This window comes from Physella acuta, unplaced genomic scaffold, assembly GCF_028476545.2.
Source record: "Physella acuta isolate Inbredline_101_S28 unplaced genomic scaffold, ASM2847654v3 ptg000632l, whole genome shotgun sequence".
Lineage (NCBI taxonomy): Eukaryota > Metazoa > Mollusca > Gastropoda > Physidae > Physella > Physella acuta.
Genome location: NW_026732151.1, coordinates 121,102 through 142,005, shown reverse-complemented (window position 1 = coordinate 142,005; position 20,904 = coordinate 121,102). Strand labels below are relative to the sequence as shown.

Here is a 20,904-nt window from a genome sequence, read left to right as displayed (position 1 = left end):
GCTGCCAGCTGTCTGTATACGCTCTACTCCACCAATTCTCAGTTTTGATCTTGTTTAAAGTTGTTTTTTAAAGTATAATATTTTTTATTAATGATGACAATAAAATTAATATTATGGAGCTGGCGAGCCGCATCCTGACATCTAAAGAGCCGCATGCGGCTCGCGAGCCGCAGGTTGCCGACCCCTGGCTTGAACTCATCTGCTATGGCCAAAGTCAAGGCTCAGGAACTCCGTGGCAAAAAGAAGGAAGAACTTCTGAAACAGCTCGATGAGCTAAGAAATGAACTGCAGACCCCTCGCGTTGCCAAAGTAACTGGTGGAGCTGCAGCCAAATTTGCTAAGATCTACACTGCGCAAATCAGTTGCTCGTGTCCTCACTGTCATCAACCAGACACAGAAGGATAACCTAGGTAAATTCTACCAGAAGGATAACCTAGGTAAATTCTACCGTATGAAGGCTCACAAACCCAAGGACCTGAGACAAAAGAAGACCAGGGCAATGAGACGCGCACTCACAACTTATGAACTCACCTGCAAGAGTAAAAAGGAAAACAGCGTCTTTATCCAATTAGAAAGTACGCTGTAAAGTATTAAAGTTGTATGCTTTGAAATTTAAAAAAAAAATTTAAAAAAAATGAAATGCGTTTACTTCTTTGTTCATCAGTGGATGCAATGTGCGTGTGGTTAATACCTCCTTAACTAATTTTATTAAGACTAAAACTACTTAGAGCTATCTTAGTGAGGATGTTCGTCAGACACTCCTTACAATAACGTCGATTAACTACACTCAACGATTAACTCGACTACTCGATATTCACAAATAAAAGTTACTCAAAAACACTATTCAAGTAATGTATACAATGTACCCGATACAATCATCTCACGATTACTCATATCTCGATTACTAAAATAAAATGTATGACATCTAAGATATACGATTAACTTGATACTCTCAACTTACGATTACACCCGAAGAACGTATAAACCCCCCCCCCCCACATCTACGAAATATAATTTATATAGAAATATATACAATTTTCAAGTGTCCCTCCCCCACGAAGAAAAAAGTCTGAAAGAAACACTGTCGGGGGCCAACAACACAGTCGAGATCCAAGTTTGCTCTCAAATTGATCTTATCGTATTGAATCTTGAAAATGTTTGTTCACACAAGTATGACCCCCAGCTGCAGTTCATCTTTGTAACTGGCCACATTTGCTTCAAATGGGTTTTAAACAGTCCCATTTCTTCTGCCTTTGAATCTAACTTAGAAAAACGCTACTTAAACTGCAGCTGGAGGTCTTTGATGATCTCGCATGCAAATGACCTGTGAAACTCAGTGGTTGCTTCAGCCATGAAGATCTTGCACTGCTGAGAGTGCGTCAAGTTGTTAGCCTGTACTTGTTCCAAACACATGACAAGTTTGGATCTGAAGACCTAAAGGTGGATGTATAGATCTGAAACTGGATTTCCCTCTCTTGTAGTTTTAGGCTCAGAGAATTTAAATCACTAGTTATTTCCCCTTTTAAAACGTGTCTAAGACTTTCGACGTTGAGAGATTAATTTACATTGATAAGAACAATAATTTTTATATAATACATTTTGAAATACAGCTATTGTTTCTTGTTATTTACTGTTATCATTATTCAAAAGAATTATGCAAAAAAGTTAAAGAGATAGCAAAATTTAAATAAAAAATGTAATGTTCATAATAGAATGAAACAAATTAGTTATGTATATAGAGTTTTATATTAACTACATATTTATTTTTCTTCCTATTTACATAGGAAGAAAAAACACTTTTTTTCCAGGCCAAACCAACTTTAACTAGCCGTCGCTTTAAAAAAAAAAATTCCAAAAGATGAACACAGTTTAAACAAATGATACACTGCCTCAAATATTCTCTATCTCAACTGAACAAAGGTTGTTTAGACTGAATGCTTAAGCGCTTAGTAAGTAAGCTACTCGATATTCACAAAACACAATTACTGAACTCACGATTACTCAAAAACTCTATTCAACTAACCTATTTGATCGACCTAAACTCTCAGCTCACAATTACGCATCTCTCGGTTATGATAAAAAAACTATTTTAATCTAATATATAAGATCAACTCGATACTCTATGATTACACAACCCACGATTACTCAAAACTATCCACCTTTTCAACACTACGATACCATCTCACCTCTTCAAGTCTCGTGCAACCAAAACTACAACAACCTCCATAAACCTTTGTCAGAAGCCACCTCATCGTGGCCCATAGGTTAAGAGCTATACTGCTTATGGCCGCCCATGTTGTGGCCCAATGTGTTTGGGCCATCTTGTCGAGTCAGGCATGTCAAGTGGCCAGGGTATTGTTAACATAATATCTTGATTTCACAGCGTGGTAAAAATAAATATTAAGCCGTTATTGAAAATACACAGTTTGTTAGGGAGAGTGATTCATCTATGGCGAGCCGATGGTTGCAATTATTCAGTCACATACATTTTATCGTGTAAATTGTCTATTAACAATATGTCCGTAAGTTGTATTATATTTCGTTGGGTATAATAAGAATGGAATTTACTTCTATATATGCGCATCTAATTTTTTTTCGATTTTTTCTTCAATAGTATGGAATGAAACCATGTATATAAAGGAAGTTACGAAATCAATATAAAGTGATAACTATTTTAAAATGAGTTTTTATTTAGTTATACTTAGAGCCCACATTGTGTATCGCTAGATCTCAACTTTGCCATTTTGGCAAAATTAGTAATAATTATTAGTATTAATTTAAACCGCCTCAGACATATAATTGCATTGGTGGTTGGGATGGGGGGGGGGGGGTCGCTGCAGTGGGCAATTAAGTTGTTCAAATTATTTAAAAAATCAGGTAAATATATTCGGGATATACTTTCTCCTGTAATCGAAAGGGCTACATGGTATATGGTGACTGTTAAAATAAAAGTTCCATTGTTATGCTTAACTTAAAGATTTGTAAGTATTTATGTTGGTTTTCAAATTTAAAAAAAATAAATAAAACAGAGGACTGTGGTAGGTAGAGGGTGTAAATCGTGAATCATATTTCTTCTTTTTAATTTAATAAAACTGTACATTATTATTGTACATTATTATTATTGCCACACCCTGCTAAAATACATGCTCTATTTCAGGAAAATTCCAACCCCTACCTAAACCTGACCAATATTTTACACAGACAGCCTTTCTATGTACTACCTACTCCGTACCGCCCATACTCTACCATCTAAACCCAATTTCACCGTGTTTTCGTTTTCTTTCAGGTAGAACAACTTGCTTCAGTAAACGTAATTAAAAACTCCTCAACATCCATAATGCTATGTGTATATTTATGTATTGAAGACAATCTGACTACTACTCTAAATTGTAAACCTACACCAGTCCTCCTATGTCAAATGATGAACAAAGTAATGTAACAGCGGACCCCTCTGGTACAACGTCGAGGCTCGCTGATAAAGATTACAAGTCTGAGACATAAAAAAGGAGGATGGGCATTTGTCGCATTAGGGCAAATGTCCACTCGGCCAATATTCGGGCCAGTGTCCATTTGGGAAATCGGCCTTCGGGCAAACGGCATTCGGGTAAGTATCTTTCCGGAATTTGTCGTAGACCCTCACCCATGGAGACGTTAAGCGTTGCCTGTTGTAGTTATAATATCTGATAATATATGGTGGATGGCAAAGATGTATATATATATATATATATATATATATATATATATATATATATATATATATATATATATATATATATATATATATATAAATTATTTTTTTTATTATCAGCTACTGATAGTGTTTGAAAGCAAAAAAAAAAAAAAAATCAGTCGTCGCATTGGTAGTGTCGAATTCACAAATTATGAATTACTGTAAAGTGGTAAATAAAACCACTAAATAGCAGACCCACGGTTAAATTTGAAATTAAAGTGGTGATTTTGGTTTTGGTTTAGGTTTAGAGAAAAAAAAACTATTAACCTAGCGCCCGTTGTGTTTTAAATTTTAGTGTAAATTGTTTTTTTTAACTTCAACTAAAATGGATATGTGTGTATATGTTTTTTGTATTTTTGTGCTTGCTTTAATGCGATCCACCCCCACCCCCCCCCTTTTTAAACATATAACGCTACCATGTATGGTAAACTTTAATTTAAAACCCACACTCTTTAAGACAATAAGATATTTGTTTGTGAATTTTAAAAGGTTTCATAATTGCAAGAAAAATGTGGTAAAAGTAAATTGTGCGTGATTTTTTTTATTATTTATTTTTTATTTTATAAAAACTGTTTATATTCAAAATGGGGGATACTAATTATAACACAGTATAGACATCATTGGAAAAGCAGTAATTTAATACAATGTGGGTTTTTTTATGTTTAACAATTTTAATTTGCATAATTATATATAGATTACAATATTATACAGTAATATCGATTTTTTTCAACCTTTGTCTTTAATACTATTTTATAAACATTTACTTTATTTTTAAAAAAAAGTTCTTTAATTAAGAAAAAAAAACGATACATGACAAAACGACAATATCTTTTTTTTTAAATTTAATTCTGTATCCTTTACAGAAGGGGCACAATTTTTAAATGCAAGGGAAATAACTTTACATAATAACTAAAAATAAAAATAAATCTAACAACTCTTACCAAATACATCATTTCTATTACTCGTTTAATAATACCGTGTATTTAATTATTCAGCAAGATAATAATTGTGTGCTAGTTGTAGATAAAAAGAAAATACAACTTATACCATACTTTCACTTAGAAATTAATACACATTAGCTTTATTTTAAGAATTGTAATTTAAGATGTATTAAAATGTGATTAACCGCAGTCGTACATGATTTACAGTTATCTATTTCTGGATCCCTTAAAAAGGGACAAAAGTACCTTTAATGAGTGTATGTTAGGGGTCGGCAACATACGGCTCTTTTGATGCCAAGATTTGGCTCTCGAGTTCATATACGCAAATATTAATAACGAGCCGGCCCGCGGCATAACATACGCCGCTCTTTAGTTGCTGTTTTTTTCTACTTTTCAGTAATTCATAATTTGTGAATTCGACAGTACCAACGCTGACACTGAAATATTTCTTTAAAACACTATAAGTAGCTCGTTAAGGACCATAACCGCCCCCCTCCCTCCCACCCTTCCTTCCCCCCCCCCCCTGCAACGTTTAAAATCGTTTCAAACTAAATTATCTGCCCCTAATAGCCGTCACTAAACCCGACTCCACGAAGGTAAACATAGCGTGAACCACAGCTCACTAAGACCATGTAGGGGTGGGAATGGTAGGGAGCGCGTTTACAGCTTGTTTTCTAGCGTCTCCCAGAAGAGAATTATATTTATAGAAAATATTATTTTATTTACTAAACTCATATAAAATATTATTCTGCAACCATATAATAACGAACGATATAATAATACATATAAACAATAAATACACGCTATTCTTTTAGAACATTTAGTTACTCCTTATTTCAATGTACTTACTATTAAAATGCCCATCCAAAATTGAAAAAAATTCAACATCATGGTGGCTATCATTTGCTGGAAAACGTAGATTGTTCCAAAAAAATAAAAATTCTTGTTTTTGTTGAACACACGGACAAAATTTGAAAACTATTATCGTGAAGAAACCAAAGCAGAGTTTCTTCCAGGCATCTCGAACGAAATGAAATTTATATAATTAATATAGAAAATATATACTTTACAGTCTGTAAGAAACACTGAAACAAAGCTACTGTTATCATGAATCACTTCAGCATTAATATCACAAAAAAGAAGGACTTTTTCGCTGAGAGATTTGACCATTTGAAAACAGATGGCGTGCATAGCAAATCCTCTCAACACAAAAAGAGATAAGCATTGAACCATTTGGAATTGATGTTGGTTCGCTTCAAATGCAATCGCTGGATTTGAAAACCAAATATTTTTGATGTATTGTTCTAATGACAATGTGATCCAGACATATCACTGTGTCCACTTAATTGAAACGTACGTAAGTCATCATGTTTAAACACACATACCTACAGACACACGCACATACATAGGCCTACACACACACACACACACACATGGGTCAAGAATGCAAAACTAGGCCCTTTTGACTCACTAAAGTCTATCGTCAAACTTAGTTTCTTTTTCATTACCGCAAAAAGGTTGTTGTAAAATTCATAAAGAAGAAAGACACGAACAAATACCGTTTCTATAAGATACTGACAGAAAAATGCTGAAGTCGACCTAAATACCCAAAATACACAAGTGTACTCTATGAACCCAATTCTTGTTATCTTAAACCGCACTACCTAACATACTATACATGTATACAACATTTGTAGATTTTAAAAATATTTGATGATGCTTAATAAAATAACTATTATATAGCTGTTAGCTCTTAACTAATTACATTCATGTGTTTTCAACATAAAATGACTTAGTACACACTAGATGATAAAGTGGCTCCCTACAATAAAATGACTACAAATCGCCTCACAACAAACCTAGCGATACCGATTTATTTATTTTTTACCTATGGGTTACAATGGTTAACAAAAATGTTCTGGTGGAAGGCTAATACAAAACGTCTAAAAAGAGAAAGAGTTGATGGTGAAGCGTTAGCTGTCAACTTTTAGAGCAGTGGTTCCCAAACTTTTTCGAGTTGCGACCTTCTTTTTAAAAAAAAAAATTAAGTGACCCGCGACCCCCCATATAATTAAAAAAAAAATTAGTAAGAAACTTAATAAGCACTAAAATAAAACTTTCTAGTAGACTTTCAATATAAATTATTCTTGATAACTGTTTAAAAACTATGAGTAAAAGTAGGCCTACATGCTATAAACTAAACATTTAATTTATTTCTTTATTTTGTTTTTAATTGGAGTAGTGTTGAGAATCTATTCACACAAAGGCAGCCACAAAAGGAACTAAAACTCGAAAGACAATTAATTTCACTTTTGGGTATTAATGGTGCATACTACATAGTGTAGTTTTTCATCAGACGCGGAATCATTCCGCAAATTAAATAACTCATGTTGTAATTCATCGGGAATGCTGGTAACATCGAGGGAAGCAGAGACTGGGTTACTTTTCAATGCAGATTCCTCTTCTTTCAGCTCAGTTCAACTCGGTTCGTTTTCAAGAGAAGCAAGATGCCCAGAAATCTTTTTTTTCAATTTTTAATATATTTCACACTCAGATTCATCTGAAATTTCAATATTTCCGGGTTAAGCTTACGTTGATGTTCGAATTTATCTGCTTGGTAGGATTCTCTCTCCAACCACTCTTTGTAGTTTTTCAAAGTACGTCAAAAGACTTATTTCCTTTGTACTTACAAGAACAACTTGATTTCAGTTTTCAATTCTAACACACGATTCACAACATTTCGTTTGACAGCCAGCGTACTGTAGTGTAGAAAAGCAGAACCTCGTCGTTTTTACAAGCTTTTATTTAACTAACTTCCTCTGTCTGTCTGTCTAGGTACGTGGGTCAAGACATGAAGACAATGCATCGTGACATTAAATTTGACTTAATTGGATGCCTAATTAATTTTTTATGAATTAATTAAAATTTGGACCGAATTAGTGGGCATATCTATCCAACCACACCACACGCGTCATCACGTTCAATAACTGCGCCATCAGGTTCAATAGACGCGCAATGGTTTTTAGTCATGTAACACTATTGTAAATAAAACATGTAAAGTACTGAAAAAAAAAATCATAAAAAAACGTTTTAATAACAGGCTTTTATGTACTAATGCACTAAAAAGTAGAAAATAAATTATACACTACTATTTAAATTACTATAAAGAAAAGCGTGGGTCTCTTCTCAAATATTAGTAAAGGTATCCAATAGGTACTAAAGTACTAAAGTGAAAAATAGCACCACACAAACCACACCAGCGATAGAGAGCAAGACTGCTAACCTGAAATTATCGAGATCGAATCCATGTCCAAGTCAGTAGAACCATGATGTGTACCTAAATCATGTTATGGAAATTAAGAGCAAGAAACACATGAACTCTACTTCATCTAGATGCGTAGCGACCCTTCCCGGGGACAAAGTTTTCGATTTGCTCCCCCCCCCCCCCTCGAGATTTCGATTTGCACCCCCTTCTCAAACTTTCGATTTGCACCCCCCTCAACATTTCAATTTATTTTTCCAACCCATTTTGGCGCCCCCTAAGGTCGGCGTCCGGGGACATAGGCCCCCCACCCCCCCCCCCCTCGCTACGCTACTGACTTCATCTGTCCAGTATAGCTAGGTGCAAAGATAATTATGTATTTATTTTTTATAAATTATATTTCCAACTTATATATTAGCATGTAAGCGTTTTCCTATATTAAGTAGTCTAATTTATAATCTAGTTTACTTTACATTTGTATGTGTCAATTTGCGGTTTATATATTTTTTATACAGCAGCATTCTATAACCATAACAGCCTAATTGATAAAAAACAACATTAACATTTAATATAAACGTACATTTAATATATCGCAACAAATTATACCCTCATCATACCCCAATTTTATATAGTATACAACTTTCGAATATAGCATTAATTGTAACCCTGCTAAAAATAATGTGTGGGACAAAATAATTTCAGCCATTCGCATGATATAGTTAAATCATCCTACCTAACAAGCCGTATGCCATCGTCCCTGGCCACTTGACATGCCTGACTCGACAAGATGGCCAAAACACATTGGGCCACTGCATGGGTGGCCTACAGCACCGCAGCTCTCAACATATGGGCCACAATGTGGTGGCTCCTGACAAAGGTTTGTGGAGGCTGTTGTAGTTTTGATTGAACTTTACACGGAGAATCCTTCATGTATTTCTTCATCAGTTCATTTACTGATGTATAGATACGATGCAACATTTTACTGTTGGCGAAACTATTATAGCTATTAGTTTAGTTAAGAGATGAATTATTCTGGCTTGCAAGAGTAGGGGAGATAAACACTAATTTCTCGAGTTATGTGATATATACAATGTTGTTTCCCTTTAACTGTAAGTCTGAAGTAGGTTTTTTTTTTAATGAGCAAAGAAAATCTTATTTCAGCTAACACCACGAAGTGGTTGCGCCTGGAAAAATAACTTTCCTTATCCAAAGGCTAATTGTAATAACATGTTTTTTTCCAAATCAAAACACTAGCATAGCTATATAGAACAGTACGTCCCATTTTTATAAAGATAGTTAAGGAGGTATTAACAGCACGCACATTGCATTCACTGATGGACAGGAAAGTAACCAAATTTCATTTTTTTTAAGTGTCCCCATTCAATAGGGATCCAAAAATATTTCATTACTTCTGTTAATTATTTAGATAAAAGCCAGAAAAGAAAAATTCATATTTATTCTAAAATTAAACTCACAAAAATTGTCGGAGTGCTAAGCTTCTAAAAAAAAACGTATTTAAACACAAATTATAAACAATAAGCAAAATTGATGTTTTCAGATTTCTATGAATTTTTTTAATTAACAATTTTTGATAAAATTGAAACCTAATAACGTTTTTTTTTTTAAAATTACAATCTAGAATTCAAAAAAGAAATTATAATTACATTTTCATTATTTCCCCTGCAATAAAAATAAAATAAATAAAATAAAATCTACATGGGAGGTAATTTCTTTTTTTCACCGCCTCCGAGAAGTAACTCGCTTACAGAGTTTCTTTCAGGCATCTCTTCGGGGGAGCTAAGCCCCCCCCCCCCTGAAAAAATTGAAACGCCCCCCCCCCCTCCCCCGAACGAAATGAAATTTATATAATTTATATAGAAAATATATACTTTTAACAGTGTCCGCCCTCCCCCCCCCCCCCCCCCCCCGAAGAAAGTCTTCCACCCCCCGAAAATTTCAAGTGCCCCCCCCCCCCTTGGAGAAAGAAGTCTGGAAGAAACACTGCTCGCTTGTATCACCCCATTTTTCTCTAAAGCTTTGTTGGGAAGGAGACCATACATTTAAAAAATATGTTTGTAACCAGCAGTTAATTATAATGTATTTTAAAATGACACATCCGTTTTGTATTAGGGCTTAACCTTTTTAATTTCAATGGCATACTTTAAAATTTAGTTCACATTATTAAAAAAAAAATTACATTTCGGATCATAAATAAATTCAGCAAGTATTTAAAAGGAGCTACTACAAACATTGTGTACCGTTCTAGGCATAACAATCGTATGATGACTTTTCATAATGCTATAAAGAGAAAAACGTTAATGAAAGATCTTTATTGTCATAAAGACACCACAGATACTAAGCCAGCCTAATGTCATGTGAGAGTGTGACGCTATACACTAGCCACACCACGTCTTGATGCTAAACGTCAGGTAATGTAAACACAGATGTTATATTTGATAGGAACATGTGCTCAAAGTTTTCTTAATAAATGTTTACCTTATAGTCTCCCATGTTGGACTCACCAACACTTACATATAACATGTTGGACTCACCAACACTTACATATAGCATGTTGGACTCACCAACACTTACATATAACATGTTGGACTCACCAACACTTACATATAACATGTTTGACTCAAAAAACACTTACATATAACATGTTGGACTCAACAACACTTACATGAAACATGTTGGAATCACCAACACTTACATATAACATGTTTGACTCAAAAAACACTTACATATAACATGTTGGACTCAACAACACTTACATATAGCATGTTGGACTTACTAACACTTACACATAACATGTTGGAATCACCAACACTTACATATAACACTTTGTACTCACCAACACTTACATATAACATGTTGGACTCACCAACACTTACATATAACATGTTGGACTCACCAACACTTACATATAACACGTTGGACTCACCAACACTTACATATAACATGTTGGACTCACCAACACTTGCACATAACATGTTGGACTCACCAACACTTACATATAACATGTTGGACTCACCAACACTTACATATAACACGTTGGACTCACCAACACTTACATATAACACGTTGGACTACGTATCATTCGTATTTACTGTCTTGATATAAAACCAGCATCATACAAAATACCTTATATTGTTTAAAAACTGTATCTGCAAGTTATGTAAACAAATAACTATCGATCACGAAGTCTCTGGCAGATGAGGCTCGTTAGCTGGGGACAGCCACTCTTCTAGGAGAGACAAGTTTACAATCAAACAACTGCTGCCTTGGAGTTTGTTCTTGGTTGCACAAAGGCTACGGAAGCAAATCCAAAAAAAAAGAAAAAAAATAGGGTGAAATTGGAGTCAATGGCCTCATTGTCCCATAACCAGTTAACATGTATACTTAATTGTGTTGGAGGTGATCGCTTCCAACACTAAATTGAAGAACGAAGAATAAGATCACGAAAATCCATTACAGCCAATAAATGTTTGTCTTACGAAAGTGAAACATACGGTTATAACTTAGGCTTGATGAAAATAAATAGAAATATAACCTTAAACTAAAAAAAAAATATTCTCAAGTTATCTGGATTTGCAACTTTTGTAACATTGATTCTAAAAATATAAAATTTCTAAATTATTTTTTGGTATAAGTTTTTATTTTGTTTTATTTTTTGTTTTATTGCCTCTATGAAGTCAAAAAAAAACATTATTCATGTCAACAATATAATAAAACGATTCGCGTCAACTCGGTGGCCTCCATTTTGTGCTAGATGTCAGTCTACGATAGGATAGTGTGAGTACTGTAGGATAGTTTGTAGAAGTTAAGTGAAACTATTGTAGATCACTGTATTTTTGATGATAGATATATGTGATAGTTGATGTTAAAAATAACAATCCTCTATCACGATATGAATGAACTATGTGATATCGTAGAAAATATGGGCAGTTGAAGTAAAGGGTGAGCGACCACTCAATATGTTGTTTCCGTGATTTCGCTCTTTGATTTAAACAACCTTAGTTTTATTTTAATACATTAAAATCAACAACAACAGAAAGCAACATTATTTACTCTCAAGTGCAATATTACTCCGAAATCAGACACGCTGACTTTATCGAAGTTTTAATTTATAAATAATGTTTACTCATGTTATTAGAGCCAGAAGTTGACAAAGCCAACAGTAAAATATTGCATCAAATCTATAAATGGGACAATGATTTGATAAAGAAATACATTTTGAAGCCTCCTGGTAAAGTTCAACCCAAACTACAACAACCCGCTACAACCCTTTCTCAGAGGTCACATAATCGTGGCCCATAGCTTGAGATCTATATGGCCTTTGGCCACCCGTGTTGTGGCCTAATGTGTTGGGGCCACCATCATGTCGAGTTAGACATGTCAAGTGGCCAGTGAACAAAACAAAAATATTTAAATTGTTGAAAGTCAATAATAGTTATGTGCTAATCTTTAGTCAGCGATTAACACAGAAGGTTCTAGCATTGTTTTCTCTAATATCAGCTCAATCCTTTTAGAAGTCCTTATCCCCAACAATTCGTGAGTTTTCAGATTTAGTTGAATGCATTTTGTAACTTCAATTAAAGTGTAAAGTGTGTATATATATATATATATATATATATATATATATATATATATATATATATAGATATATATATATATATATATATATATATATATATATATATATATATATATATATTGCTTTGATGCGATCCACCCACCCCCCCCCCCCTCACCCCGATAAATAACGCTACAATGTCTGGTTATATTTAATTTTACAATAAGATATTTGTTTGTGAACTTTATTTGGTTAAAAAATTGCAAGAAAATTTAGGAAAAGTAAATTCATCTTTTAAAAAAATTGTTATGTTCAAAAAAGTTCATAGCTAATTAAAACGCAGTACAAATTTAATTGGAAAAGCAGTAATATAATACGACGTGGTTTTTTTTTATGTTTAAAAATGTTAATGTACATAATTTTATATAAATCACAATATCGTGCAGTAATATCGATTGTTTCAACCTTTATCTTATATATCCTTTTCACTCAGAATAAACATTTACTTTATTTAAAAAAAAAGTTTTTAAAGCAAGAAAAAAAATGCATAGCTACACGCAAATCCCTTTGTTTAATATTAATTCTGTAGCCTTTACAGAAGGGACACAATTTTTAAATACAAGGGAAATAACTTAACAAAATAGCTCAAACAAATACGAATCGAACAACTCATAACAAAATGCACTATGTCTATTACTGTTTTACTTATACAATGTGTGCAATTATTTTGTAAACAAAAAATTATGTACCAGTTAAGGATAAAATAAAATCCAACTTTTACCATATTTTCACTTACAATTAATACACAAGAGCTTTATTTTAAGAATAATTAATTAAGTAGTGTTAAAATTTGTTTAATCACAACCACTCTCCGTAATTTGTTTGTTTCTGGATCTCTTACGTAAGGGACTAATTAAAATAAAATAAACGGTAACTTTAGGTTTGTTGTGGGAAATATACCACTAAACATTATATTTGTTTTATTAAGCATGATCAAAAATATTAAAGCAATTGAGTAAGCCTACACTTGTGTATTTTGGGTATTTATGTTAACTTTAGCATTTTTCTGACATTATCTTTTAGAAACGGTATTTGCTCTTGTCTTTCTTCTTTATGAATTTTACAACAACCTGTTTACGGTAATGAACAAAGAACTAAGTTTGACGGCAGACTTTAATGAGTCAAAGAGTCCAGTTTTGCATTCTTGCCCAATGTGTATGTATGTGTGTGTGTGTGTGCGTTTAAACATAATGACTTACGTATGTTTAAATTAAGAGGACACAGTCTAGCAGATCACATTCTTATTAGATCGATACATTAAAAAAATACAGCGAAACGAATTAAAGTTGTCAATACATAGCTTAAATATTCAAAAACTCAACATAAATTGTTATTCTTGTATTTATTTGTTTTACATTGATAGCATTTAAGGTACTTCGGAATAGACAATGAATATGAGTAGTATATTAGGTCCCTTTTGGGTCGGTTTTTTGGCGCAGGTGGGGATGTGGAGGAGCAATGACATATAGTAAAATACTCGGGAGCAGGATGCGCGGGATGCGCAATGACATATAGCAAAATACTCCCAGCCTGGCGCATCGGGATGTGGAGGGTGGGTGAGCAGGATGCGCAGGATGCGCAAAGACATATAGTAAAATACTACGCCAACTGGCGTTGGCGCAGGTGGTGGTGAAATAGGTCACCTTTTGGTGACCTTGTGACGTAATTAGTAACATTATGACGTAATCATTGACCTAGTTACGTAATTTTAATGCGTTTTAATGAGTTTTAATGAGTTTTTTAAATTTTAATTAATTTTTGACCTAGTTACGTAATTTTAATGTGTTTTTTAATTAATTTGATTTTAATTACTTTGATTGTATTTTTATTTTGTTTAATTTGTTTGTTTAATTTGTTTAATTACTTTGTTTATATTGTATAATTTTTTATTAACGAGTTACGTAATTTGATTTTAATTTTTTAAATTTTTAAATTTTAAATTTTATTTTATAATTAGTTTGAATTTTAATTTAATTACTTTGTTTGTATTGTGTAATTTTTATTGACTAGTAACGTAATTTGATTTTAATTTTTTTAATTTTTAATTATTTTTTAATTTTTAAAAATTTTTTAAAATATTTTTTAACTTTTAGTTTTTTAATTTTAATTTTTTTTTTTTTTTTTTAAATTTGTTTATTTGTTTATTTGTTGGTTTAATTTGCTGGTTTGTTTATTTGCTTGTATCTATGTTTTAAATAAAAGACTAACACTAGCGTGTACTTTGTATAGGGACTATTCTCCAACACAATGAACGTTACAAACATAGAACATCCATTTAATCACATCTGTTACTTAGCGATCCTTTGTTTTTGTCAAACAACGGGCGAGCTAATATTGATCGCACCCACGGGGCCATCACACCTAATTAATTTGGTCACGCCTCGTGGGTTTATGTGTTGTTCACTAAAGCGAACGCAGCAGGGGGTATGATAATTAATTGAAAGAGCTAAGTGTCTCTCCGCGAAGCCAGCGTTAAGTGTGGGAACACCTGTTACCACGTTAATCGATTTTACCGATCGCTTTGTTAGCTCCGCGAAGTACGTAGGTCATTATGCAATAGCTGTTGTGCGACAGCTGGTGGTGTAATTAGGTTGAGCAACCGGACATTACCTTGTTGGTTTTCTAGTACGCGTATGCTACACGTATATATATACACACACACACGATTATTTGTTTACTTTTTTAATTGTTTAATTTGTTTGTTTACTTGTTGTTTAATTTAATTACTTTGTTTGTATTTTTATTTTGTTTATTTTAAATTTTATTTTATAATTAGTTTAATTATTTTAATTAGATTATTAGTTTGAAATTCATTTTATTTCTTTGATTTTAATTACTTTGTTTAATTTAATTACTTTGATATATTTCTTTTCTTTGTTGTTTAATTTGTTGGTTTGTTTATTTGTTTGTATGTATGTTTTAAATAAAAGACTAACACTATCATGTACTAGAACAGTCTTTGTATTACCACCCTTTAACCAGCCGTCCTACAGCTGTTACTTATCGATCCGCCCGTGAACCTCCCCGCCCGTAGATTTATGGGTTTTATTTTGATCGCAGCTACAGGCCCATCACACCTAATTAAAGTTGGTCATGCATCGTGGATTTATGCCGGGTTCGCTGGCAACAGCTGGTGCTGTAATTAGGCTGAACAAACGGGCTTTTTTACTACCTTGTTGTAACTATTCGATTATAGCGAGGGTCAGCAAAAACAAAATATATTTAAGGGTTGGAATTTTCTTTCAACCACCCTTAAGTCAGGTTTGAGACGAAACGAAGTCTCGATAGGTTCGTGTTTTTTAATGGGCGACAGGGCGACTTGGTGCGTTGGTACGTAGGTATGCGGGGTTAAGGTTCTATAACTCTATATATTTTAATACGTTTTTGATTCAAATGAGTTTACTCCCCCTAACGTAAGTACATGTAAAGAGGGATTTCCTATAGATCTGTAATGAATTAGGCCTTTTTGACTATGACTTGTTGCCCAGGTGTTGACATGATACGCTTTTTTGAGATATACATACACACACACAAACACACACACACACACACACACACACATGCGCGCGCGCGCGAAATTCATACTAGGTCGGTAATGGCGGAGAGAACTTATAGGTATACATTATCATGGCGACAACAAAAGCGATCCTTATTTTATTTATATGAAAGCGTGTTTTCCAAAAAGTGTCACCAGGCCATTGTCATTTTCGCAGCGGGGTTTATTTTAAGTGTACCCCGTGCACGGTTGTTTACATTTTAAAAGACGTGTCGCGTGTCTTCCCCTTACGGCTTCCCTAATAGAGAAACGAGAGGAAAGACAACTGTTCTAAAATTAGAACAGACTTGTCTACACACACGAGTATCGTCCCTTGTGAAAAAATTCGCGTCAGAATCCTTAACTAAACAGTCAATTTCTTTAACAAGTTAAAAAATAATTTAGGAAGACAAGGGTTAACAACATTAGACGCTACCGTTTTTGTTTCCTGTGACGACAAGGCACAATACACTTTTGTATTTTATGTCTCAAGTAGAGGGTGGGATATTTTTTCTTTGTAAGCGTGTTGTAAACAATGGGTAGAGGAAGCGATTACTAGGTAAGAGGGGAGAGAACGTGACGTACATCGCGATATTTGAAAACATGGCGATGTTTAACCTCAACCAAAAAAGGCAATGAACCTAGAAGGAAGACGAATATATATCTTAGTCTTGCAGCAGATTACCTCCCCATGTTCGCTTTAGTATTACAGTTTTCATCAAACTTCTTTTTGACTTGAACTTCGTTAATTTTTAAGAAAGTTTACTTATACATAATACACTACGTCTAATGACAAGTTTTTATTTTTACCACTCAATGTATTTTCTTTTTCTATACCTTACATTGTCATCTTAATTTTTGATCACCTTAGTAAAAATTTGCTTAAGATTATAAACTTCAAGTTTTAAAAAACAACAACGTCGTGTCAAATGACACACCGTTTAAAATGTCTACATTTAAAGTTCACCAAAATAATGACGTAAAAACTAAATATCATATGACATTAGCATACATATCATTCAATCTAATCACTCTAAAGTACAAATCAATAATTTTTATTGATTAAGGGGCTGGGTGAGTTATTTTTTATTCGGGTGCCCAGGGAAGGTTTGGAGTTGGCTAGGGGCACCGTTCATACTAGAGTCGGTGACGTTTTCACCGAGGCAGGGTTCGAAGCTAGACCATACATGTTTTGGAATTGTTAGGGGTCGAGTTGATACATCCATGTTTTAGAATTGATAGGTAGAGAGTCCATACTAGGGTCGGTGAAGTTTTCACCGAGGCAGGTTACATAGTTGGGACATGCATGTTTAGGAATTGTTGGCAGTCGCATTCATACTAGGGTCGGTGAAGTTTTCACCGAGGCAGGTTACAAAGTTGGGACATGCATGTTTAGGAATTGTCGGCAGTCGCGTTCATACTAGGATCGGTGAAGTTTTCACCGAGGCAGGTTACAAAGTTGGTACATGCATGTTTAGGAATTGTTGGCAGTCGCGTTCATACTAGGGTCGGGGAGTTTTGCTAACACTGAGGCAGGTTGTAAAGTTGGTACATGCATCCTTGGAATTGTTAGGGGCCGTGTTCATACTAGGGTCGGTGAAGGTTGGTTTTGAACTCGGAACATGTATGTTTTGGAATCGGTAGGGCTAGAGTTCATACTAGTGTCGGTGAAGGTTGGTTTTGAAATCGGAACATGCATGTTTTGGAATCGGTAGGTGTAGAGTCCATACTAGGGTCAGGGGAGTTTTTGTTAACACCTAGGTAGGTTGCAAAGTTGGTACATGCATGTTTAGGAATTGTTGGTAGCCGATTTCATACTAGTGTCGGTGAAGGTTGGTTTTGAACTCGGAACATGCATGTTTTAAAATCGGTAGGTGTAGAGTCCATACTAGGGTCAGGGGAGTTTTTGTTAACACCGAGGTAGGTTGCAAAGTTGGTACATGCATGTTTAGGAATTGTTGGTAGCCGAGTTCATACTAGTGTCGGTGAAGGTTGGTTTTGAACTCGGAACATGCATGCTTTGAAATTGTTGGTAACCGAGTTCATACTAGGGACGGGGGTTTTTTCACCGAGGCAGGTTACAAAGTTCATACATACATCATTGGAATTGTTAGGGAGAGTTAAACTGAGGTCGGTGAAGTTTTCACCGAGGCAGGTTACAAAGTTGGTACATGGATGTTTAGGAATTGTTGGCAGACGAGTTCATACTAGGGTCGGGGAATTTTGTTAGCACTGAGGCAGGTTGGAAAGTTGGTACATGCATGATTGGGAATTGTTGGTAGCCGAGTTCATACTAGTGTCGGTGAAGGTTGGTTTTGAACTCGGAACATGCATGTTTTGGAATTGTTGGTAGCCGAGTTCATACTAGTGTCGGTGAAGGTTGGTTTTGAACTCGGAACATGCATGTTTTGGACTCGGTAGGTATAGAGTCCATACTAGGGTCGGTGAAGTTTTCACCGAGGGTGGTTTCAAAGTTAGTACAGGCATGTTTTGGACGTGCTAGGGACCGAGTCTATACTATGGTGGGATGGTTTTTGTTTTCACCGAGGCCGGTTTCAAAGTTGTTACATGTATGTTTAGGAATAGATGAGGGTCATAGTTTATACGAAGGTCGGAGGTGTTTTGTTAACACCTAGGTAGGTTTCAAAGTTGGTACAGGGATGTTTTGGAAGTGTTAGAGGCCGAGTCTATACTAGAGTGGGAAGGATTTTGTTTTCACCGAGGCAGGTTTCAAACGAGGACCATCCCTGTTTCGGAGTTGGTCGGGGTAGAGTTTACACTAGAGTGGGACGGTCTTTGTTTTCAACAAGACAGGTTTCAAAATTGGTATATGGATGTTTGGTACAGGACTGTTTTGGAATCGGTGAGGCAAAGTTAAACTAGGGTCAGGGGAGTTTTCAACGAGGCTGGTTTCGAAATTGGGCCATGAATGTTTCGGAGTTGGATGGGAACGTTGTCACTTGTGACAGTAAACGAAGGGGGATAAATGTTTGTCTGTTACTTTGTCCTTTGTCTGTCCAAGGGAATAGTGTGGGTAGTGGTATGGTGTGTTTATCAAGCGGGTGTTTAGGGATAGGGCGAGGGCGGCGGACAAAGTTGTCGATGTAGGTAGGGTGCAAGAGATATTCAACAAGGAGTGGTGTCTACAAGTTACATATCCCAGTCTGTTGGAGTAGTGTCTAGAAGTTGTGATATTAGTTGAGTGTAGATAAATGTAAGATTGTCATACAGCCTTTGTCTCTTAGATGGAATAGAATGGGTAGTGGTACGGTCTGTGTATCTAGCGGTTGGTATTGATGTTAGTGTGATGACGCAATGTTGGATGGTAGAAGGGGAAAGGGGTTGCGGACAAAGGAAAGGGGAAGGGCGAATAGTGATAAAAATAACTCACCCAGCCCCTTAATCAATAAAAATTATTGATTTGTACTTTAGAGTGATTAGATTGAATGATATGTATGCTAATGTCATATGATATTTAGTTTTTACGTCATTATTTTGGTGAACTTTAAATGTAGACATTTTAAACGGTGTGTCATTTGACACGACGTTGTTGTTTTTTAAAACTTGAAGTTTATAATCTTAAGCAAATTTTTACTAAGGTGATCAAAAATTAAGATGACAATGTAAGGTATAGAAAAAGAAAATACATTGAGTGGTAAAAATAAAAACTTGTCATTAGACGTAGTGTATTATGTATAAGTAAACTTTCTTAAAAATTAACGAAGTTCAAGTCAAAAAGAAGTTTGATGAAAACTGTAATACTAAAGCGAACATGGGGAGGTAATCTGCTGCAAGACTAAGATATATATTCGTCTTCCTTCTAGGTTCATTGCCTTTTTTGGTTGAGGTTAAACATCGCCATGTTTTCAAATATCGCGATGTACGTCACGTTCTCTCCCCTCTTACCTAGTAATCGCTTCCTCTACCCATTGTTTACAACACGCTTACAAAGAAAAAATAGCCCACCCTCTACTTGAGACATAAAATACAAAAGTGTATTGTGCCTTGTCGTCACAGGAAACAAAAACGGTAGCGTCTAATGTTGTTAACCCTTGTCTTCCTAAATTATTTTTTAACTTGTTAAAGAAATTGACTGTTTAGTTAAGGATTCTGACGCGAATTTTTTCACAAGGGACGATACTCGTGTGTGTAGACAAGTCTGTTCTAATTTTAGAACAGTTGTCTTTCCTCTCGTTTCTCTATTAGGGAAGCCGTAAGGGGAAGACACGCGACACGTCTTTTAAAATGTAAACAACCGTGCACGGGGTACACTTAAAATAAACCCCGCTGCGAAAATGACAATGGCCTGGTGACACTTTTTGGAAAACACGCTTTCATATAAATAAAATAAGGATCGCTTTTGTTGTCGCCATGATAATGTATACCTATAAGTTCTCTCCGCCATTACCGACCTAGTATGAATTTCGCGCGCGCGCGCATGTGTGTGTGTGTGTGTGTGTGTGTGTGTGTGTGTTTGTGTGTGTGTATGTATATCTCAAAAAAGCGTATCATGTCAACACCTGGGCAACAAGTCATAGTCAAAAAGGCCTAATTCATTACAGATCTATAGGAAATCCCTCTTTACATGTACTTACGTTAGGGGGAGTAAACTCATTTGAATCAAAAACGTATTAAAATATATAGAGTTATAGAACCTTAACCCCGCATACCTACGTACCAACGCACCAAGTCGCCCTGTCGCCCATTAAAAAACACGAACCTATCGAGACTTCGTTTCGTCTCAAACCTGACTTAAGGGTGGTTGAAAGAAAATTCCAACCCTTAAATATATTTTGTTTT

General features: G+C 34.9%; 1 pseudogene; it reads left to right on the top strand.

Annotated features, from left to right (window-relative positions):
- The first annotated feature begins 200 nt into the window (after positions 1-200).
- On the top strand, positions 201-594 carry LOC131948239 (large ribosomal subunit protein uL29-like; annotated as a pseudogene).
- Positions 595-20,904: the final 20,310 nt, after the last annotated feature.